General features: G+C 44.1%; 18 non-coding genes across 18 annotated transcripts; 4 read left to right on the top strand and 14 right to left on the bottom strand.

Annotated features, from left to right (window-relative positions):
* Positions 1–286: 286 nt before the first annotated feature.
* Positions 287–359, bottom strand: TRNAM-CAU (transfer RNA methionine (anticodon CAU)). Its single transcript has one exon. It is a non-coding gene; the product is annotated as a tRNA-Met (tRNA).
* Positions 360–1,842: 1,483 nt separating this feature from the next.
* TRNAM-CAU (transfer RNA methionine (anticodon CAU)) lies at positions 1,843–1,915 on the bottom strand. Its single transcript has one exon. It is a non-coding gene; the product is annotated as a tRNA-Met (tRNA).
* A 1,483-nt stretch (positions 1,916–3,398) lies between these two features.
* Positions 3,399–3,471, bottom strand: TRNAM-CAU (transfer RNA methionine (anticodon CAU)). Its single transcript has one exon. It is a non-coding gene; the product is annotated as a tRNA-Met (tRNA).
* Positions 3,472–4,954: 1,483 nt separating this feature from the next.
* TRNAM-CAU (transfer RNA methionine (anticodon CAU)) lies at positions 4,955–5,027 on the bottom strand. Its single transcript has one exon. It is a non-coding gene; the product is annotated as a tRNA-Met (tRNA).
* A 428-nt stretch (positions 5,028–5,455) lies between these two features.
* On the bottom strand, positions 5,456–5,528 carry TRNAM-CAU (transfer RNA methionine (anticodon CAU)). The gene has a single exon. It is a non-coding gene; the product is annotated as a tRNA-Met (tRNA).
* A 1,483-nt stretch (positions 5,529–7,011) lies between these two features.
* On the bottom strand, positions 7,012–7,084 carry TRNAM-CAU (transfer RNA methionine (anticodon CAU)). The gene has a single exon. It is a non-coding gene; the product is annotated as a tRNA-Met (tRNA).
* A 1,483-nt stretch (positions 7,085–8,567) lies between these two features.
* TRNAM-CAU (transfer RNA methionine (anticodon CAU)) lies at positions 8,568–8,640 on the bottom strand. Its single transcript has one exon. It is a non-coding gene; the product is annotated as a tRNA-Met (tRNA).
* A 1,483-nt stretch (positions 8,641–10,123) lies between these two features.
* Positions 10,124–10,196, bottom strand: TRNAM-CAU (transfer RNA methionine (anticodon CAU)). The gene has a single exon. It is a non-coding gene; the product is annotated as a tRNA-Met (tRNA).
* Positions 10,197–13,235: 3,039 nt separating this feature from the next.
* Positions 13,236–13,308, bottom strand: TRNAM-CAU (transfer RNA methionine (anticodon CAU)). Its single transcript has one exon. It is a non-coding gene; the product is annotated as a tRNA-Met (tRNA).
* A 1,212-nt stretch (positions 13,309–14,520) lies between these two features.
* On the top strand, positions 14,521–14,592 carry TRNAA-CGC (transfer RNA alanine (anticodon CGC)). The gene has a single exon. It is a non-coding gene; the product is annotated as a tRNA-Ala (tRNA).
* Positions 14,593–14,791: 199 nt separating this feature from the next.
* On the bottom strand, positions 14,792–14,864 carry TRNAM-CAU (transfer RNA methionine (anticodon CAU)). The gene has a single exon. It is a non-coding gene; the product is annotated as a tRNA-Met (tRNA).
* A 1,212-nt stretch (positions 14,865–16,076) lies between these two features.
* Positions 16,077–16,148, top strand: TRNAA-CGC (transfer RNA alanine (anticodon CGC)). The gene has a single exon. It is a non-coding gene; the product is annotated as a tRNA-Ala (tRNA).
* Positions 16,149–16,347: 199 nt separating this feature from the next.
* Positions 16,348–16,420, bottom strand: TRNAM-CAU (transfer RNA methionine (anticodon CAU)). The gene has a single exon. It is a non-coding gene; the product is annotated as a tRNA-Met (tRNA).
* A 1,483-nt stretch (positions 16,421–17,903) lies between these two features.
* On the bottom strand, positions 17,904–17,976 carry TRNAM-CAU (transfer RNA methionine (anticodon CAU)). Its single transcript has one exon. It is a non-coding gene; the product is annotated as a tRNA-Met (tRNA).
* A 1,212-nt stretch (positions 17,977–19,188) lies between these two features.
* Positions 19,189–19,260, top strand: TRNAA-CGC (transfer RNA alanine (anticodon CGC)). The gene has a single exon. It is a non-coding gene; the product is annotated as a tRNA-Ala (tRNA).
* Positions 19,261–19,459: 199 nt separating this feature from the next.
* On the bottom strand, positions 19,460–19,532 carry TRNAM-CAU (transfer RNA methionine (anticodon CAU)). The gene has a single exon. It is a non-coding gene; the product is annotated as a tRNA-Met (tRNA).
* A 1,483-nt stretch (positions 19,533–21,015) lies between these two features.
* TRNAM-CAU (transfer RNA methionine (anticodon CAU)) lies at positions 21,016–21,088 on the bottom strand. The gene has a single exon. It is a non-coding gene; the product is annotated as a tRNA-Met (tRNA).
* Positions 21,089–22,300: 1,212 nt separating this feature from the next.
* On the top strand, positions 22,301–22,372 carry TRNAA-CGC (transfer RNA alanine (anticodon CGC)). Its single transcript has one exon. It is a non-coding gene; the product is annotated as a tRNA-Ala (tRNA).
* The last annotated feature ends 45 nt before the right edge of the window (positions 22,373–22,417 follow it).

Below are 22,417 nucleotides of genomic sequence, written 5' to 3'. Positions count from 1 at the left end.
CTCAAGTGCAAAAGTGGGGATGTAGCTCAGTGGTAGAGCGCATGTTTTGCATGTATGAGGTCCCGGGTTCAATCCCCGGCATCTCCAGGAGCCTCTGTTCCTTATCTTGGCTTTTTTCCAGAAGGCTAGCCTGCCATCATGCAGAAAGAAGAAGTTTGTCATGCAGTTGGGGTGAGAGCCCCACTTAAATAGTCAGACATTTGCTTTGGAAAAATCTTTGAACTAGGCATAGTTTGCGCATTTCAAGAAAATCGGAGAATTTTGCATTCCAAAAGAAGGAAATAAATGCCCTCTCTGAGGATCGAACTCAGGACCTTCAGATTATGAGACTGACGCGCTGCCTACTGCGCTAAGAAGGCTGTATATAGGCATCTGTACATAAGACCATGAAGATCATCCAGGTACAAGGCTGAAGGATTTTCCTGACTGACATTGTATACTGCAGAGTCGAATGGGGTGATGTGGCCGTCGGTTCAATGCAGGGTTTCCAATCATACAGTCAAATCTTGCAGAAGTGGGGATGTAGCTCAGTGGTAGAGCGCATGCTTTGCATGTATGAGGCCCCGGGTTCAATCCCCGGCATCTCCAGACTTTTGCCATGCTTACCTTGGATTTTGGGCAGAAAGCTAGGCTGGCATCATGATGAAGGAAGAGATATGTCCTCCAACCGGGATGAGGACCCCGCTTAATCTGTCAGACGTTTGCCTTGAAAAATCCCATGAAATGGGGCTATCTCATTTTTGATGATTATAGATCAAAAGAATCCTACTTGTTGAAGACATCAAAGTGATGATTCATCTTGACAACCATAATGCTTTGATGATAGAAATCTGTCGCATCTCTCTTGATCATTGGTAAGGGTTCTTCTTCTAAACCAAAGACTCTTTACAGTAGCTTTTAGAAAAACGGAATATTTTGTTTATCTCAATCACCTTCAATCTACAGATTTTTCCGTTCTCTTTCCTTTTGAAAATGCATCCAAAATGCACGTTCTTGATGCTGGGTGCTTAGTAATGACTCCCATAACTTTCTGTCATTTCTTTCATGGTTCCGCGCAGCCATCCATTTGCCACCAATGCTGCCCAAGGTCTTTGTATCAAAGTTCCTTTCCTTTCTGTAAAATTGAAATTTGGAGCACCCCTGCTTATCCCCAAGCCAAGACAGAACATGAACTTTGGTCTGAAATCCTCCTTTGGGGTGATAAGACGTACCTTACAGTGTGCTCTAAGAACTGGTGACTTTGAGAGGGAGCTGCAGGTAATGTTAATGATTTTCATCGATCTGCTCCTGATCCCCACCCCCACAACCTTTCTTGAGCGAGAGATAATTACAGCGCTGAAAGATACTTCAGCCACTCCTTCGATAGCTCAGTTGGTAGAGCGGAGGACTGTAGCATAAAGTCAGACATCCTTAGGTCGCTGGTTCAAATCAGGCTCGAAGGATTTTGTGCTTCGATTTCCATATCTTTCACTTTTATTCAAACAATACCTTCCATTGATTATGATCGAGACTTTGCAGTCCCTGGGTTTCAGGGATTCCTTGCATCCATCAAACAGCTCAAGTGCAAAAGTGGGGATGTAGCTCAGTGGTAGAGCGCATGTTTTGCATGTATGAGGTCCCGGGTTCAATCCCCGGCATCTCCAGGAGCCTCTGTTCCTTATCTTGGCTTTTTTCCAGAAGGCTAGCCTGCCATCATGCAGAAAGAAGAAGTTTGTCATGCAGTTGGGGTGAGAGCCCCACTTAAATAGTCAGACATTTGCTTTGGAAAAATCTTTGAACTAGGCATAGTTTGCGCATTTCAAGAAAATCGGAGAATTTTGCATTCCAAAAGAAGGAAATAAATGCCCTCTCTGAGGATCGAACTCAGGACCTTCAGATTATGAGACTGACGCGCTGCCTACTGCGCTAAGAAGGCTGTATATAGGCATCTGTACATAAGACCATGAAGATCATCCAGGTACAAGGCTGAAGGATTTTCCTGACTGACATTGTATACTGCAGAGTCGAATGGGGTGATGTGGCCGTCGGTTCAATGCAGGGTTTCCAATCATACAGTCAAATCTTGCAGAAGTGGGGATGTAGCTCAGTGGTAGAGCGCATGCTTTGCATGTATGAGGCCCCGGGTTCAATCCCCGGCATCTCCAGACTTTTGCCATGCTTACCTTGGATTTTGGGCAGAAAGCTAGGCTGGCATCATGATGAAGGAAGAGATATGTCCTCCAACCGGGATGAGGACCCCGCTTAATCTGTCAGACGTTTGCCTTGAAAAATCCCATGAAATGGGGCTATCTCATTTTTGATGATTATAGATCAAAAGAATCCTACTTGTTGAAGACATCAAAGTGATGATTCATCTTGACAACCATAATGCTTTGATGATAGAAATCTGTCGCATCTCTCTTGATCATTGGTAAGGGTTCTTCTTCTAAACCAAAGACTCTTTACAGTAGCTTTTAGAAAAACGGAATATTTTGTTTATCTCAATCACCTTCAATCTACAGATTTTTCCGTTCTCTTTCCTTTTGAAAATGCATCCAAAATGCACGTTCTTGATGCTGGGTGCTTAGTAATGACTCCCATAACTTTCTGTCATTTCTTTCATGGTTCCGCGCAGCCATCCATTTGCCACCAATGCTGCCCAAGGTCTTTGTATCAAAGTTCCTTTCCTTTCTGGAAAATTGAAATTTGGAGCACCCCTGCTTATCCCCAAGCCAAGACAGAACATGAACTTTGGTCTGAAATCCTCCTTTGGGGTGATAAGACGTACCTTACAGTGTGCTCTAAGAACTGGTGACTTTGAGAGGGAGCTGCAGGTAATGTTCATGATTTTCATCGATCTGCTCCTGATCCCCACCCCCACAACCTTTCTTGAGCGAGAGATAATTACAGCGCTGAAAGATACTTCAGCCACTCCTTTGATAGCTCAGTTGGTAGAGCGGAGGACTGTAGCATAAAGTCAGACATCCTTAGGTCGCTGGTTCAAATCAGGCTCGAAGGATTTTGTGCTTCGATTTCCATATCTTTCACTTTTATTCAAACAATACCTTCCATTGATTATGATCGAGACTTTGCAGTCCCTGGGTTTCAGGGATTCCTTGCATCCATCAAACAGCTCAAGTGCAAAAGTGGGGATGTAGCTCAGTGGTAGAGCGCATGTTTCGCATGTATGAGGTCCCGGGTTCAATCCCCGGCATCTCCAGGAGCCTCTGTTCCTTATCTTGGCTTTTTTCCAGAAGGCTAGCCTGCCATCATGCAGAAAGAAGAAGTTTGTCATGCAGTTGGGGTGAGAGCCCCACTTAAATAGTCAGACATTTGCTTTGGAAAAATCTTTGAACTAGGCATAGTTTGCGCATTTCAAGAAAATCGGAGAATTTTGCATTCCAAAAGAAGGAAATAAATGCCCTCTCTGAGGATCGAACTCAGGACCTTCAGATTATGAGACTGACGCGCTGCCTACTGCGCTAAGAAGGCTGTATATAGGCATCTGTACATAAGACCATGAAGATCATCCAGGTACAAGGCTGAAGGATTTTCCTGACTGACATTGTATACTGCAGAGTCGAATGGGGTGATGTGGCCGTCGGTTCAATGCAGGGTTTCCAATCATACAGTCAAATCTTGCAGAAGTGGGGATGTAGCTCAGTGGTAGAGCGCATGCTTTGCATGTATGAGGCCCCGGGTTCAATCCCCGGCATCTCCAGACTTTTGCCATGCTTACCTTGGATTTTGGGCAGAAAGCTAGGCTGGCATCATGATGAAGGAAGAGATATGTCCTCCAACCGGGAAGAGGACCCCGCTTAATCTGTCAGACGTTTGCCTTGAAAAATCCCATGAAATGGGGCTATCTCATTTTTGATGATTATAGATCAAAAGAATCCTACTTGTTGAAGACATCAAAGTGATGATTCATCTTGACAACCATAATGCTTTGATGATAGAAATCTGTCGCATCTCTCTTGATCATTGGTAAGGGTTCTTCTTCTAAACCAAAGACTCTTTACAGTAGCTTTTAGAAAAACTGAATATTTTGTTTATCTCAATCACCTTCAATCTACAGATTTTTCCGTTCTCTTTCCTTTTGAAAATGCATCCAAAATGCACGTTCTTGATGCTGGGTGCTTAGTAATGACTCCCATAACTTTCTGTCATTTCTTTCATGGTTCCGCGCAGCCATCCATTTGCCACCAATGCTGCCCAAGGTCTTTGTATCAAAGTTCCTTTCCTTTCTGTAAAATTGAAATTTGGAGCACCCCTGCTTATCCCCAAGCCAAGACAGAACATGAACTTTGGTCTGAAATCCTCCTTTGGGGTGATAAGACGTACCTTACAGTGTGCTCTAAGAACTGGTGACTTTGAGAGGGAGCTGCAGGTAATGTTAATGATTTTCATCGATCTGCTCCTGATCCCCACCCCCACAACCTTTCTTGAGCGAGAGATAATTACAGCGCTGAAAGATACTTCAGCCACTCCTTCGATAGCTCAGTTGGTAGAGCGGAGGACTGTAGCATAAAGTCAGACATCCTTAGGTCGCTGGTTCAAATCAGGCTCGAAGGATTTTGTGCTTCGATTTCCATATCTTTCACTTTTATTCAAACAATACCTTCCATTGATTATGATCGAGACTTTGCAGTCCCTGGGTTTCAGGGATTCCTTGCATCCATCAAACAGCTCGAGTGCAAAAGTGGGGATGTAGCTCAGTGGTAGAGCGCATGTTTTGCATGTATGAGGTCCCGGGTTCAATCCCCGGCATCTCCAGGAGCCTCTGTTCCTTATCTTGGCTTTTTTCCAGAAGGCTAGCCTGCCATCATGCAGAAAGAAGAAGTTTGTCATGCAGTTGGGGTGAGAGCCCCACTTAAATAGTCAGACATTTGCTTTGGAAAAATCTTTGAACTAGGCATAGTTTGCGCATTTCAAGAAAATCGGAGAATTTTGCATTCCAAAAGAAGGAAATAAATGCCCTCTCTGAGGATCGAACTCAGGACCTTCAGATTATGAGACTGACGCGCTGCCTACTGCGCTAAGAAGGCTGTATATAGGCATCTGTACATAAGACCATGAAGATCATCCAGGTACAAGGCTGAAGGATTTTCCTGACTGACATTGTATACTGCAGAGTCGAATGGGGTGATGTGGCCGTCGGTTCAATGCAGGGTTTCCAATCATACAGTCAAATCTTGCAGAAGTGGGGATGTAGCTCAGTGGTAGAGCGCATGCTTTGCATGTATGAGGCCCCGGGTTCAATCCCCGGCATCTCCAGGAGCCTCTGTTCCTTATCTTGGCTTTTTTCCAGAAGGCTAGCCTGCCATCATGCAGAAAGAAGAAGTTTGTCATGCAGTTGGGGTGAGAGCCCCACTTAAATAGTCAGACATTTGCTTTGGAAAAATCTTTGAACTAGGCATAGTTTGCGCATTTCAAGAAAATCGGAGAATTTTGCATTCCAAAAGAAGGAAATAAATGCCCTCTCTGAGGATCGAACTCAGGACCTTCAGATTATGAGACTGACGCGCTGCCTACTGCGCTAAGAAGGCTGTATATAGGCATCTGTACATAAGACCATGAAGATCATCCAGGTACAAGGCTGAAGTTTTTTCCTGACTGACATTGTATACTGCAGAGTCAAATGGGGTGATGTGGCCGTCGGTTCAATGCAGGGTTTCCAATCATACAGTCAAATTTTGCAGAAGTGGGGATGTAGCTCAGTGGTAGAGCGCATGCTTTGCATGTATCAGGCCCCGGGTTCAATCCCCGGCATCTCCAGACTTTTGCCATGCTTACCTTGGATTTTGGGCAGAAAGCTAGGCTGGCATCATGATGAAGGAAGAGATATGTCCTCCAACAGGGATGAGGACCCCGCTTAATCTGTCAGACGTTTGCCTTGAAAAATCCCATGAAATGGGGCTATCTCATTTTTGATGATTATAGATCAAAAGAATCCTACTTGTTGAAGACATCAAAGTGATGATTCATCTTGACAACCATAATGCTTTGATGATAGAAATCTGTCGCATCTCTCTTGATCATTGGTAAGGGTTCTTCTTCTAAACCAGAGACTCTTTACAGTAGCTTTTAGAAAAACGGAATATTTTGTTTATCTCAATCACCTTCAATCTACAGATTTTTCCGTTCTCTTTCCTTTTGAAAATGCATCCAAAATGCACGTTCTTGATGCTGGGTGCTTAGTAATGACTCCCATAACTTTCTGTCATTTCTTTCATGGTTCCGCGCAGCCATCCATTTGCCACCAATGCTGCCCAAGGTCTTTGTATCAAAGTTCCTTTCCTTTCTGTAAAATTGAAATTTGGAGCACCCCTGCTTATCCCCAAGCCAAGACAGAACATGAACTTTGGTCTGAAATCCTCCTTTGGGGTGATAAGACGTACCTTACAGTGTGCTCTAAGAACTGGTGACTTTGAGAGGGAGCTGCAGGTAATGTTAATGATTTTCATCGATCTGCTCCTGATCCCCACCCCCACAACCTTTCTTGAGCGAGAGATAATTACAGCGCTGAAAGATACTTCAGCCACTCCTTCGATAGCTCAGTTGGTAGAGCGGAGGACTGTAGCATAAAGTCAGACATCCTTAGGTCGCTGGTTCAAATCAGGCTCGAAGGATTTTGTGCTTCGATTTCCATATCTTTCACTTTTATTCAAACAATACCTTCCATTGATTATGATCGAGACTTTGCAGTCCCTGGGTTTCAGGGATTCCTTGCATCCATCAAACAGCTCAAGTGCAAAAGTGGGGATGTAGCTCAGTGGTAGAGCGCATGTTTCGCATGTATGAGGTCCCGGGTTCAATCCCCGGCATCTCCTGGAGCCTCTGTTCCTTATCTTGGCTTTTTTCCAGAAGGCTAGCCTGCCATCATGCAGAAAGAAGAAGTTTGTCATGCAGTTGGGGTGAGAGCCCCACTTAAATAGTCAGACATTTGCTTTGGAAAAATCTTTGAACTAGGCATAGTTTGCGCATTTCAAGAAAATCGGAGAATTTTGCATTCCAAAAGAAGGAAATAAATGCCCTCTCTGAGGATCGAACTCAGGACCTTCAGATTATGAGACTGACGCGCTGCCTACTGCGCTAAGAAGGCTGTATATAGGCATCTGTACATAAGACCATGAAGATCATCCAGGTACAAGGCTGAAGGATTTTCCTGACTGACATTGTATACTGCAGAGTCGAATGGGGTGATGTGGCCGTCGGTTCAATGCAGGGTTTCCAATCATACAGTCAAATCTTGCAGAAGTGGGGATGTAGCTCAGTGGTAGAGCGCATGCTTTGCATGTATGAGGCCCCGGGTTCAATCCCCGGCATCTCCAGACTTTTGCCATGCTTACCTTGGATTTTGGGCAGAAAGCTAGGCTGGCATCATGATGAAGGAAGAGATATGTCCTCCAACCGGGATGAGGACCCCGCTTAATCTGTCAGACGTTTGCCTTGAAAAATCCCATGAAATGGGGCTATCTCATTTTTGATGATTATAGATCAAAAGAATCCTACTTGTTGAAGACATCAAAGTGATGATTCATCTTGACAACCATAATGCTTTGATGATAGAAATCTGTCGCATCTCTCTTGATCATTGGTAAGGGTTCTTCTTCTAAACCAAAGACTCTTTACAGTAGCTTTTAGAAAAACGGAATATTTTGTTTATCTCAATCACCTTCAATCTACAGATTTTTCCGTTCTCTTTCCTTTTGAAAATGCATCCAAAATGCACGTTCTTGATGCTGGGTGCTTAGTAATGACTCCCATAACTTTCTGTCATTTCTTTCATGGTTCCGCGCAGCCATCCATTTGCCACCAATGCTGCCCAAGGTCTTTGTATCAAAGTTCCTTTCCTTTCTGTAAAATTGAAATTTGGAGCACCCCTGCTTATCCCCAAGCCAAGACAGAACATGAACTTTGGTCTGAAATCCTCCTTTGGGGTGATAAGACGTACCTTACAGTGTGCTCTAAGAACTGGTGACTTTGAGAGGGAGCTGCAGGTAATGTTAATGATTTTCATCGATCTGCTCCTGATCCCCACCCCCACAACCTTTCTTGAGCGAGAGATAATTACAGCGCTGAAAGATACTTCAGCCACTCCTTCGATAGCTCAGTTGGTAGAGCGGAGGACTGTAGCATAAAGTCAGACATCCTTAGGTCGCTGGTTCAAATCAGGCTCGAAGGATTTTGTGCTTCGATTTCCATATCTTTCACTTTTATTCAAACAATACCTTCCATTGATTATGATCGAGACTTTGCAGTCCCTGGGTTTCAGGGATTCCTTGCATCCATCAAACAGCTCAAGTGCAAAAGTGGGGATGTAGCTCAGTGGTAGAGCGCATGTTTTGCATGTATGAGGTCCCGGGTTCAATCCCCGGCATCTCCAGGAGCCTCTGTTCCTTATCTTGGCTTTTTTCCAGAAGGCTAGCCTGCCATCATGCAGAAAGAAGAAGTTTGTCATGCAGTTGGGGTGAGAGCCCCACTTAAATAGTCAGACATTTGCTTTGGAAAAATCTTTGAACTAGGCATAGTTTGCGCATTTCAAGAAAATCGGAGAATTTTGCATTCCAAAAGAAGGAAATAAATGCCCTCTCTGAGGATCGAACTCAGGACCTTCAGATTATGAGACTGACGCGCTGCCTACTGCGCTAAGAAGGCTGTATATAGGCATCTGTACATAAGACCATGAAGATCATCCAGGTACAAGGCTGAAGGATTTTCCTGACTGACATTGTATACTGCAGAGTCGAATGGGGTGATGTGGCCGTCGGTTCAATGCAGGGTTTCCAATCATACAGTCAAATCTTGCAGAAGTGGGGATGTAGCTCAGTGGTAGAGCGCATGCTTTGCATGTATGAGGCCCCGGGTTCAATCCCCGGCATCTCCAGACTTTTGCCATGCTTACCTTGGATTTTGGGCAGAAAGCTAGGCTGGCATCATGATGAAGGAAGAGATATGTCCTCCAACCGGGATGAGGACCCCGCTTAATCTGTCAGACGTTTGCCTTGAAAAATCCCATGAAATGGGGCTATCTCATTTTTGATGATTATAGATCAAAAGAATCCTACTTGTTGAAGACATCAAAGTGATGATTCATCTTGACAACCATAATGCTTTGATGATAGAAATCTGTCGCATCTCTCTTGATCATTGGTAAGGGTTCTTCTTCTAAACCAAAGACTCTTTACAGTAGCTTTTAGAAAAACGGAATATTTTGTTTATCTCAATCACCTTCAATCTACAGATTTTTCCGTTCTCTTTCCTTTTGAAAATGCATCCAAAATGCACGTTCTTGATGCTGGGTGCTTAGTAATGACTCCCATAACTTTCTGTCATTTCTTTCATGGTTCCGCGCAGCCATCCATTTGCCACCAATGCTGCCCAAGGTCTTTGTATCAAAGTTCCTTTCCTTTCTGGAAAATTGAAATTTGGAGCACCCCTGCTTATCCCCAAGCCAAGACAGAACATGAACTTTGGTCTGAAATCCTCCTTTGGGGTGATAAGACGTACCTTACAGTGTGCTCTAAGAACTGGTGACTTTGAGAGGGAGCTGCAGGTAATGTTCATGATTTTCATCGATCTGCTCCTGATCCCCACCCCCACAACCTTTCTTGAGCGAGAGATAATTACAGCGCTGAAAGATACTTCAGCCACTCCTTTGATAGCTCAGTTGGTAGAGCGGAGGACTGTAGCATAAAGTCAGACATCCTTAGGTCGCTGGTTCAAATCAGGCTCGAAGGATTTTGTGCTTCGATTTCCATATCTTTCACTTTTATTCAAACAATACCTTCCATTGATTATGATCGAGACTTTGCAGTCCCTGGGTTTCAGGGATTCCTTGCATCCATCAAACAGCTCAAGTGCAAAAGTGGGGATGTAGCTCAGTGGTAGAGCGCATGTTTCGCATGTATGAGGTCCCGGGTTCAATCCCCGGCATCTCCAGGAGCCTCTGTTCTTTATCTTGGCTTTTTTCCAGAAGGCTAGCCTGCCATCATGCAGAAAGAAGAAGTTTGTCATGCAGTTGGGGTGAGAGCCCCACTTAAATAGTCAGACATTTGCTTTGGAAAAATCTTTGAACTAGGCATAGTTTGCGCATTTCAAGAAAATCGGAGAATTTTGCATTCCAAAAGAAGGAAATAAATGCCCTCTCTGAGGATCGAACTCAGGACCTTCAGATTATGAGACTGACGCGCTGCCTACTGCGCTAAGAAGGCTGTATATAGGCATCTGTACATAAGACCATGAAGATCATCCAGGTACAAGGCTGAAGGATTTTCCTGACTGACATTGTATACTGCAGAGTCGAATGGGGTGATGTGGCCGTCGGTTCAATGCAGGGTTTCCAATCATACAGTCAAATCTTGCAGAAGTGGGGATGTAGCTCAGTGGTAGAGCGCATGCTTTGCATGTATGAGGCCCCGGGTTCAATCCCCGGCATCTCCAGACTTTTGCCATGCTTACCTTGGATTTTGGGCAGAAAGCTAGGCTGGCATCATGATGAAGGAAGAGATATGTCCTCCAACCGGGAAGAGGACCCCGCTTAATCTGTCAGACGTTTGCCTTGAAAAATCCCATGAAATGGGGCTATCTCATTTTTGATGATTATAGATCAAAAGAATCCTACTTGTTGAAGACATCAAAGTGATGATTCATCTTGACAACCATAATGCTTTGATGATAGAAATCTGTCGCATCTCTCTTGATCATTGGTAAGGGTTCTTCTTCTAAACCAAAGACTCTTTACAGTAGCTTTTAGAAAAACTGAATATTTTGTTTATCTCAATCACCTTCAATCTACAGATTTTTCCGTTCTCTTTCCTTTTGAAAATGCATCCAAAATGCACGTTCTTGATGCTGGGTGCTTAGTAATGACTCCCATAACTTTCTGTCATTTCTTTCATGGTTCCGCGCAGCCATCCATTTGCCACCAATGCTGCCCAAGGTCTTTGTATCAAAGTTCCTTTCCTTTCTGTAAAATTGAAATTTGGAGCACCCCTGCTTATCCCCAAGCCAAGACAGAACATGAACTTTGGTCTGAAATCCTCCTTTGGGGTGATAAGACGTACCTTACAGTGTGCTCTAAGAACTGGTGACTTTGAGAGGGAGCTGCAGGTAATGTTAATGATTTTCATCGATCTGCTCCTGATCCCCACCCCCACAACCTTTCTTGAGTGAGAGATAATTACAGCGCTGAAAGATACTTCAGCCACTCCTTCGATAGCTCAGTTGGTAGAGCGGAGGACTGTAGCATAAAGTCAGACATCCTTAGGTCGCTGGTTCAAATCAGGCTCGAAGGATTTTGTGCTTCGATTTCCATATCTTTCACTTTTATTCAAACAATACCTTCCATTGATTATGATCGAGACTTTGCAGTCCCTGGGTTTCAGGGATTCCTTGCATCCATCAAACAGCTCGAGTGCAAAAGTGGGGATGTAGCTCAGTGGTAGAGCGCATGTTTTGCATGTATGAGGTCCCGGGTTCAATCCCCGGCATCTCCAGGAGCCTCTGTTCCTTATCTTGGCTTTTTTCCAGAAGGCTAGCCTGCCATCATGCAGAAAGAAGAAGTTTGTCATGCAGTTGGGGTGAGAGCCCCACTTAAATAGTCAGACATTTGCTTTGGAAAAATCTTTGAACTAGGCATAGTTTACGCATTTCAAGAAAATCGGAGAATTTTGCATTCCAAAAGAAGGAAATAAATGCCCTCTCTGAGGATCGAACTCAGGACCTTCAGATTATGAGACTGACGCGCTGCCTACAGCGCTAAGAAGGCTGTATATAGGCATCTGTACATAAGACCATGAAGATCATCCAGGTACAAGGCTGAAGGATTTTCCTGACTGACATTGTATACTGCAGAGTCGAATGGGGTGATGTGGCCGTCGGTTCAATGCAGGGTTTCCAATCATACAGTCAAATCTTGCAGAAGTGGGGATGTAGCTCAGTGGTAGAGCGCATGCTTTGCATGTATGAGGCCCCGGGTTCAATCCCCGGCATCTCCAGACTTTTGCCATGCTTACCTTGGATTTTGGGCAGAAAGCTAGGCTGGCATCATGATGAAGGAAGAGATATGTCCTCCAACCGGGAAGAGGACCCCGCTTAATCTGTCAGACGTTTGCCTTGAAAAATCCCATGAAATGGGGCTATCTCATTTTTGATGATTATAGATCAAAAGAATCCTACTTGTTGAAGACATCAAAGTGATGATTCATCTTGACAACCATAATGCTTTGATGATAGAAATCTGTCGCATCTCTCTTGATCATTGGTAAGGGTTCTTCTTCTAAACCAAAGACTCTTTACAGTAGCTTTTAGAAAAACTGAATATTTTGTTTATCTCAATCACCTTCAATCTACAGATTTTTCCGTTCTCTTTCCTTTTGAAAATGCATCCAAAATGCACGTTCTTGATGCTGGGTGCTTAGTAATGACTTCCATAACTTTCTGTCATTTCTTTCATGGTTCCGCGCAGCCATCCATTTGCCACCAATGCTGCCCAAGGTCTTTGTATCAAAGTTCCTTTCCTTTCTGTAAAATTGAAATTTGGAGCACCCCTGCTTATCCCCAAGCCAAGACAGAACATGAACTTTGGTCTGAAATCCTCCTTTGGGGTGATAAGACGTACCTTACAGTGTGCTCTAAGAACTGGTGACTTTGAGAGGGAGCTGCAGGTAATGTTAATGATTTTCATCGATCTGCTCCTGATCCCCACCCCCACAACCTTTCTTGAGCGAGAGATAATTACAGCGCTGAAAGATACTTCAGCCACTCCTTCGATAGCTCAGTTGGTAGAGCGGAGGACTGTAGCATAAAGTCAGACATCCTTAGGTCGCTGGTTCAAATCAGGCTCGAAGGATTTTGTGCTTCGATTTCCATATCTTTCACTTTTATTCAAACAATACCTTCCATTGATTATGATCGAGACTTTGCAGTCCCTGGGTTTCAGGGATTCCTTGCATCCATCAAACAGCTCGAGTGCAAAAGTGGGGATGTAGCTCAGTGGTAGAGCGCATGTTTTGCATGTATGAGGTCCCGGGTTCAATCCCCGGCATCTCCAGGAGCCTCTGTTCCTTATCTTGGCTTTTTTCCAGAAGGCTAGCCTGCCATCATGCAGAAAGAAGAAGTTTGTCATGCAGTTGGGGTGAGAGCCCCACTTAAATAGTCAGACATTTGCTTTGGAAAAATCTTTGAACTAGGCATAGTTTGCGCATTTCAAGAAAATCGGAGAATTTTGCATTCCAAAAGAAGGAAATAAATGCCCTCTCTGAGGATCGAACTCAGGACCTTCAGATTATGAGACTGACGCGCTGCCTACTGCGCTAAGAAGGCTGTATATAGGCATCTGTACATAAGACCATGAAGATCATCCAGGTACAAGGCTGAAGGATTTTCCTGACTGACATTGTATACTGCAGAGTCGAATGGGGTGATGTGGCCGTCGGTTCAATGCAGGGTTTCCAATCATACAGTCAAATCTTGCAGAAGTGGGGATGTAGCTCAGTGGTAGAGCGCATGCTTTGCATGTATGAGGCCCCGGGTTCAATCCCCGGCATCTCCAGACTTTTGCCATGCTTACCTTGGATTTTGGGCAGAAAGCTAGGCTGGCATCATGATGAAGGAAGAGATATGTCCTCCAACCGGGAAGAGGACCCCGCTTAATCTGTCAGACGTTTGCCTTGAAAAATCCCATGAAATGGGGCTATCTCATTTTTGATGATTATAGATCAAAAGAATCCTACTTGTTGAAGACATCAAAGTGATGATTCATCTTGACAACCATAATGCTTTGATGATAGAAATCTGTTGCATCTCTCTTGATCATTGGTAAGGGTTCTTCTTCTAAACCAAAGACTCTTTACAGTAGCTTTTAGAAAAACGGAATATTTTGTTTATCTCAATCACCTTCAATCTACAGATTTTTCCGTTCTCTTTCCTTTTGAAAATGCATCCAAAATGCACGTTCTTGATGCTGGGTGCTTAGTAATGACTCCCATAACTTTCTGTCATTTCTTTCATGGTTCCGCGCAGCCATCCATTTGCCACCAATGCTGCCCAAGGTCTTTGTATCAAAGTTCCTTTCCTTTCTGTAAAATTGAAATTTGGAGCACCCCTGCTTATCCCCAAGCCAAGACAGAACATGAACTTTGGTCTGAAATCCTCCTTTGGGGTGATAAGACGTACCTTACAGTGTGCTCTAAGAACTGGTGACTTTGAGAGGGAGCTGCAGGTAATGTTCATGATTTTCATCGATCTGCTCCTGATCCCCACCCCCACAACCTTTCTTGAGCGAGAGATAATTACAGCGCTGAAAGATACTTCAGCCACTCCTTCGATAGCTCAGTTGGTAGAGCGGAGGACTGTAGCATAAAGTCAGACATCCTTAGGTCGCTGGTTCAAATCTGGCTCGAAGGATTTTGTGCTTCGATTTCCATATCTTTCACTTTTATTCAAACAATACCTTCCATTGATTATGATCGAGACTTTGCAGTCCCTGGGTTTCAGGGACTCCTTGCATCCATCAAACAGCTCGAGTGCAAAAGTGGGGATGTAGCTCAGTGGTAGAGCGCATGCTTCGCATGTATGAGGTCCCGGGTTCAATCCCCGGCATCTCCAGGAGCCTCTGTTCCTTATCTTGGCTTTTTTCCAGAAGGCTAGCCTGCCATCATGCAGAAAGAAGAAGTTTGTCATGCAGTTGGGGTGAGAGCCCCACTTAAATAGTCAGACATTTGCTTTGGAAAAATCTTTGAACTAGGCATAGTTTGCGCATTTCAAGAAAATCGGAGAATTTTGCATTCCAAAAGAAGGAAATAAATGCCCTCTCTGAGGATCGAACTCAGGACCTTCAGATTATGAGACTGACGCGCTGCCTACTGCGCTAAGAAGGCTGTATATAGGCATCTGTACATAAGACCATGAAGATCATCCAGGTACAAGGCTGAAGTTTTTTCCTGACTGACATTGTATACTGCAGAGTCAAATGGGGTGATGTGGCCGTCGGTTCAATGCAGGGTTTCCAATCATACAGTCAAATTTTGCAGAAGTGGGGATGTAGCTCAGTGGTAGAGCGCATGCTTTGCATGTATCAGGCCCCGGGTTCAATCCCCGGCATCTCCAGACTTTTGCCATGCTTACCTTGGATTTTGGGCAGAAAGCTAGGCTGGCATCATGATGAAGGAAGAGATATGTCCTCCAACAGGGATGAGGACCCTGCTTAATCTGTCAGACGTTTGCCTTGAAAAATCCCATGAAATGGGGCTATCTCATTTTTGATGATTATAGATCAAAAGAATCCTACTTGTTGAAGACATCAAAGTGATGATTCATCTTGACAACCATAATGCTTTGATGATAGAAATCTGTCGCATCTCTCTTGATCATTGGTAAGGGTTCTTCTTCTAAACCAAAGACTCTTTACAGTAGCTTTTAGAAAAACGGAATATTTTGTTTATCTCAATCACCTTCAATCTACAGATTTTTCCGTTCTCTTTCCTTTTGAAAATGCATCCAAAATGCACGTTCTTGATGCTGGGTGCTTAGTAATGACTCCCATAACTTTCTGTCATTTCTTTCATGGTTCCGCGCAGCCATCCATTTGCCACCAATGCTGCCCAAGGTCTTTGTATCAAAGTTCCTTTCCTTTCTGTAAAATTGAAATTTGGAGCACCCCTGCTTATCCCCAAGCCAAGACAGAACATGAACTTTGGTCTGAAATCCTCCTTTGGGGTGATAAGACGTACCTTACAGTGTGCTCTAAGAACTGGTGACTTTGAGAGGGAGCTGCAGGTAATGTTCATGATTTTCATCGATCTGCTCCCGATCCCCACCCCCACAACCTTTCTTGAGCGAGAGATAATTACAGCGCTGAAAGATACTTCAGCCACTCCTTCGATAGCTCAGTTGGTAGAGCGGAGGACTGTAGCATAAAGTCAGACATCCTTAGGTCGCTGGTTCAAATCTGGCTCGAAGGATTTTGTGCTTCGATTTCCATATCTTTCACTTTTATTCAAACAATACCTTCCATTGATTATGATCGAGACTTTGCAGTCCCTGGGTTTCAGGGACTCCTTGCATCCATCAAACAGCTCGAGTGCAAAAGTGGGGATGTAGCTCAGTGGTAGAGCGCATGCTTCGCATGTATGAGGTCCCGGGTTCAATCCCCGGCATCTCCAGGAGCCTCTGTTCCTTATCTTCGCTTTTTTCCAGAAGGCTAGCCTGCCATCATGCAGAAAGAAGAAGTTTGTCATGCAGTTGGGGTGAGAGCCCCACTTAAATAGTCAGACATTTGCTTTGGAAAAATCTTTGAACTAGGCATAGTTTGCGCATTTCAAGAAAATCGGAGAATTTTGCATTCCAAAAGAAGGAAATAAATGCCCTCTCTGAGGATCGAACTCAGGACCTTCAGATTATGAGACTGACGCGCTGCCTACTGCGCTAAGAAGGCTGTATATAGGTATCTGTACATAAGGCCATGAAGATCATCCAGGTACAAGGCTGAAGTTTTTTCCTGACTGACATTGTATACTGCAGAGTCAAATGGGGTGATGTGGCCGTCGGTTCAATGCAGGGTTTCCAATCATACAGTCAAATTTTGCAGAAGTGGGGATGTAGCTCAGTGGTAGAGCGCATGCTTTGCATGTATCAGGCCCCGGGTTCAATCCCCGGCATCTCCAGACTTTTGCCATGCTTACCTTGGATTTTGGGCAGAAAGCTAGGCTGGCATCATGATGAAGGAAGAGATATGTCCTCCAACAGGGATGAGGACCCTGCTTAATCTGTCAGACGTTTGCCTTGAAAAATCCCATGAAATGGGGCTATCTCATTTTTGATGATTATAGATCAAAAGAATCCTACTTGTTGAAGACATCAAAGTGATGATTCATCTTGACAACCATAATGCTTTGATGATAGAAATCTGTCGCATCTCTCTTGATCATTGGTAAGGGTTCTTCTTCTAAACCAAAGACTCTTTACAGTAGCTTTTAGAAAAACGGAATATTTTGTTTATCTCAATCACCTTCAATCTACAGATTTTTCCGTTCTCTTTCCTTTTGAAAATGCATCCAAAATGCACGTTCTTGATGCTGGGTGCTTAGTAATGACTCCCATAACTTTCTGTCATTTCTTTCATGGTTCCGCGCAGCCATCCATTTGCCACCAATGCTGCCCAAGGTCTTTGTATCAAAGTTCCTTTCCTTTCTGTAAAATTGAAATTTGGAGCACCCCTGCTTATCCCCAAGCCAAGACAGAACATGAACTTTGGTCTGAAATCCTCCTTTGGGGTGATAAGACGTACCTTACAGTGTGCTCTAAGAACTGGTGACTTTGAGAGGGAGCTGCAGGTAATGTTAATGATTTTCATCGATCTGCTCCTGATCCCCACCCCCACAACCTTTCTTGAGCGAGAAATAATTACAGCGCTGAAAGATACTTCAGCCACTCCTTCGATAGCTCAGTTGGTAGAGCGGAGGACTGTAGCATAAAGTCAGACATCCTTAGGTCGCTGGTTCAAATCAGGCTCGAAGGATTTTGTGCTTCGATTTCCATATCTTTCACTTTTATTCAAACAATACCTTCCATTGATTATGATCGAGACTTTGCAGTCCCTGGGTTTCAGGGATTCCTTGCATCCATCAAACAGCTCGAGTGCAAAAGTGGGGATGTAGCTCAGTGGTAGAGCGCATGTTTTGCATGTATGAGGTCCCGGGTTCAATCCCCGGCATCTCCAGGAGCCTCTGTTCCTTATCTTGGCTTTTTTCCAGAAGGCTAGCCTGCCATCATGCAGAAAGAAGAAGTTTGTCATGCAGTTGGGGTGAGAGCCCCACTTAAATAGTCAGACATTTGCTTTGGAAAAATCTTTGAACTAGGCATAGTTTGCGCATTTCAAGAAAATCGGAGAATTTTGCATTCCAAAAGAAGGAAATAAATGCCCTCTCTGAGGATCGAACTCAGGACCTTCAGATTATGAGACTGACGCGCTGCCTACTGCGCTAAGAAGGCTGTATATAGGCATCTGTACATAGGACCATGAAGATCATCCAGGTACAAGGCTGAAGTTTTTTCCTGACTGACATTGCATACTGCAGAGTCAAATGGGGTGATGTGGCCGTCGGTTCAATGCAGGGTTTCCAATCATACAGTCAAATTTTGCAGAAGTGGGGATGTAGCTCAGTGGTAGAGCGCATGCTTTGCATGTATCAGGCCCCGGGTTCAATCCCCGGCATCTCCAGACTTTTGCCATGCTTACCTTGGATTTTGGGCAGAAAGCTAGGCTGGCATCATGATGAAGGAAGAGATATGTCCTCCAACAGGGATGAGGACCCCGCTTAATCTGTCAGACGTTTGCCTTGAAAAATCCCATGAAATGGGGCTATCTCATTTTTGATGATTATAGATCAAAAGAATCCTACTTGTTGAAGACATCAAAGTGATGATTCATCTTGACAACCATAATGCTTTGATGATAGAAATCTGTCGCATCTCTCTTGATCATTGGTAAGGGTTCTTCTTCTAAACCAGAGACTCTTTACAGTAGCTTTTAGAAAAACTGAATATTTTGTTTATCTCAATCACCTTCAATCTACAGATTTTTCCGTTCTCTTTCCTTTTGAAAATGCATCCAAAATGCACGTTCTTGATGCTGGGTGCTTAGTAATGACTCCCATAACTTTCTGTCATTTCTTTCATGGTTCCGCGCAGCCATCCATTTGCCACCAATGCTGCCCAAGGTCTTTGTATCAAAGTTCCTTTCCTTTCTGTAAAATTGAAATTTGGAGCACCCCTGCTTATCCCCAAGCCAAGACAGAACATGAACTTTGGTCTGAAATCCTCCTTTGGGGTGATAAGACGTACCTTACAGTGTGCTCTAAGAACTGGTGACTTTGAGAGGGAGCTGCAGGTAATGTTAATGATTTTCATCGATCTGCTCCTGATCCCCACCCCCACAACCTTTCTTGAGCGAGAGATAATTACAGCGCTGAAAGATACTTCAGCCACTCCTTCGATAGCTCAGTTGGTAGAGCGGAGGACTGTAGCATAAAGTCAGACATCCTTAGGTCGCTGGTTCAAATCTGGCTCGAAGGATTTTGTGCTTCGATTTCCATATCTTTCACTTTTATTCAAACAATACCTTCCATTGATTATGATCGAGACTTTGCAGTCCCTGGGTTTCAGGGACTCCTTGCATCCATCAAACAGCTCGAGTGCAAAAGTGGGGATGTAGCTCAGTGGTAGAGCGCATGCTTCGCATGTATGAGGTCCCGGGTTCAATCCCCGGCATCTCCAGGAGCCTCTGTTCCTTATCTTCGCTTTTTTCCAGAAGGCTAGCCTGCCATCATGCAGAAAGAAGAAGTTTGTCATGCAGTTGGGGTGAGAGCCCCACTTAAATAGTCAGACATTTGCTTTGGAAAAATCTTTGAACTAGGCATAGTTTGCGCATTTCAAGAAAATCGGAGAATTTTGCATTCCAAAAGAAGGAAATAAATGCCCTCTCTGAGGATCGAACTCAGGACCTTCAGATTATGAGACTGACGCGCTGCCTACTGCGCTAAGAAGGCTGTATATAGGTATCTGTACATAAGGCCATGAAGATCATCCAGGTACAAGGCTGAAGTTTTTTCCTGACTGACATTGTATACTGCAGAGTCAAATGGGGTGATGTGGCCGTCGGTTCAATGCAGGGTTTCCAATCATACAGTCAAATTTTGCAGAAGTGGGGATGTAGCTCAGTGGTAGAGCGCATGCTTTGCATGTATCAGGCCCCGGGTTCAATCCCCGGCATCTCCAGACTTTTGCCATGCTTACCTTGGATTTTGGGCAGAAAGCTAGGCTGGCATCATGATGAAGGAAGAGATATGTCCTCCAACAGGGATGAGGACCCTGCTTAATCTGTCAGACGTTTGCCTTGAAAAATCCCATGAAATGGGGCTATCTCATTTTTGATGATTATAGATCAAAAGAATCCTACTTGTTGAAGACATCAAAGTGATGATTCATCTTGACAACCATAATGCTTTGATGATAGAAATCTGTCGCATCTCTCTTGATCATTGGTAAGGGTTCTTCTTCTAAACCAAAGACTCTTTACAGTAGCTTTTAGAAAAACGGAATATTTTGTTTATCTCAATCACCTTCAATCTACAGATTTTTCCGTTCTCTTTCCTTTTGAAAATGCATCCAAAATGCACGTTCTTGATGCTGGGTGCTTAGTAATGACTCCCATAACTTTCTGTCATTTCTTTCATGGTTCCGCGCAGCCATCCATTTGCCACCAATGCTGCCCAAGGTCTTTGTATCAAAGTTCCTTTCCTTTCTGTAAAATTGAAATTTGGAGCACCCCTGCTTATCCCCAAGCCAAGACAGAACATGAACTTTGGTCTGAAATCCTCCTTTGGGGTGATAAGACGTACCTTACAGTGTGCTCTAAGAACTGGTGACTTTGAGAGGGAGCTGCAGGTAATGTTAATGATTTTCATCGATCTGCTCCTGATCCCCACCCCCACAACCTTTCTTGAGCGAGAAATAATTACAGCGCTGAAAGATACTTCAGCCACTCCTTCGATAGCTCAGTTGGTAGAGCGGAGGACTGTAGCATAAAGTCAGACATCCTTAGGTCGCTGGTTCAAATCAGGCTCGAAGGATTTTGTGCTTCGATTTCCATATCTTTCACTTTTATTCAAACAATACCTTCCATTGATTATGATCGAGACTTTGCAGTCCCTGGGTTTCAGGGATTCCTTGCATCCATCAAACAGCTCGAGTGCAAAAGTGGGGATGTAGCTCAGTGGTAGAGCGCATGTTTTGCATGTATGAGGTCCCGGGTTCAATCCCCGGCATCTCCAGGAGCCTCTGTTCCTTATCTTGGCTTTTTTCCAGAAGGCTAGCCTGCCATCATGCAGAAAGAAGAAGTTTGTCATGCAGTTGGGGTGAGAGCCCCACTTAAATAGTCAGACATTTGCTTTGGAAAAATCTTTGAACTAGGCATAGTTTGCGCATTTCAAGAAAATCGGAGAATTTTGCATTCCAAAAGAAGGAAATAAATGCCCTCTCTGAGGATCGAACTCAGGACCTTCAGATTATGAGACTGACGCGCTGCCTACTGCGCTAAGAAGGCTGTATATAGGCATCTGTACATAGGACCATGAAGATCATCCAGGTACAAGGCTGAAGTTTTTTCCTGACTGACATTGCATACTGCAGAGTCAAATGGGGTGATGTGGCCGTCGGTTCAATGCAGGGTTTCCAATCATACAGTCAAATTTTGCAGAAGTGGGGATGTAGCTCAGTGGTAGAGCGCATGCTTTGCATGTATCAGGCCCCGGGTTCAATCCCCGGCATCTCCAGACTTTTGCCATGCTTACCTTGGATTTTGGGCAGAAAGCTAGGCTGGCATCATGATGAAGGAAGAGATATGTCCTCCAACAGGGATGAGGACCCCGCTTAATCTGTCAGACGTTTGCCTTGAAAAATCCCATGAAATGGGGCTATCTCATTTTTGATGATTATAGATCAAAAGAATCCTACTTGTTGAAGACATCAAAGTGATGATTCATCTTGACAACCATAATGCTTTGATGATAGAAATCTGTCGCATCTCTCTTGATCATTGGTAAGGGTTCTTCTTCTAAACCAGAGACTCTTTACAGTAGCTTTTAGAAAAACTGAATATTTTGTTTATCTCAATCACCTTCAATCTACAGATTTTTCCGTTCTCTTTCCTTTTGAAAATGCATCCAAAATGCACGTTCTTGATGCTGGGTGCTTAGTAATGACTCCCATAACTTTCTGTCATTTCTTTCATGGTTCCGCGCAGCCATCCATTTGCCACCAATGCTGCCCAAGGTCTTTGTATCAAAGTTCCTTTCCTTTCTGTAAAATTGAAATTTGGAGCACCCCTGCTTATCCCCAAGCCAAGACAGAACATGAACTTTGGTCTGAAATCCTCCTTTGGGGTGATAAGACGTACCTTACAGTGTGCTCTAAGAACTGGTGACTTTGAGAGGGAGCTGCAGGTAATGTTAATGATTTTCATCGATCTGCTCCTGATCCCCACCCCCACAACCTTTCTTGAGCGAGAGATAATTACAGCGCTGAAAGATACTTCAGCCACTCCTTCGATAGCTCAGTTGGTAGAGCGGAGGACTGTAGCATAAAGTCAGACATCCTTAGGTCGCTGGTTCAAATCTGGCTCGAAGGATTTTGTGCTTCGATTTCCATATCTTTCACTTTTATTCAAACAATACCTTCCATTGATTATGATCGAGACTTTGCAGTCCCTGGGTTTCAGGGACTCCTTGCATCCATCAAACAGCTCGAGTGCAAAAGTGGGGATGTAGCTCAGTGGTAGAGCGCATGCTTCGCATGTATGAGGTCCCGGGTTCAATCCCCGGCATCTCCAGGAGCCTCTGTTCCTTATCTTGGCTTTTTTCCAGAAGGCTAGCCT

This window comes from Triturus cristatus, chromosome 4_1 (assembly GCF_964204655.1).
Source record: "Triturus cristatus chromosome 4_1, aTriCri1.1, whole genome shotgun sequence".
NCBI lineage: Eukaryota > Metazoa > Chordata > Amphibia > Caudata > Salamandridae > Triturus > Triturus cristatus.
Note: the sequence above shows the minus strand (reverse complement) of the source record. Positions and strands in the feature narration are given on the sequence as shown.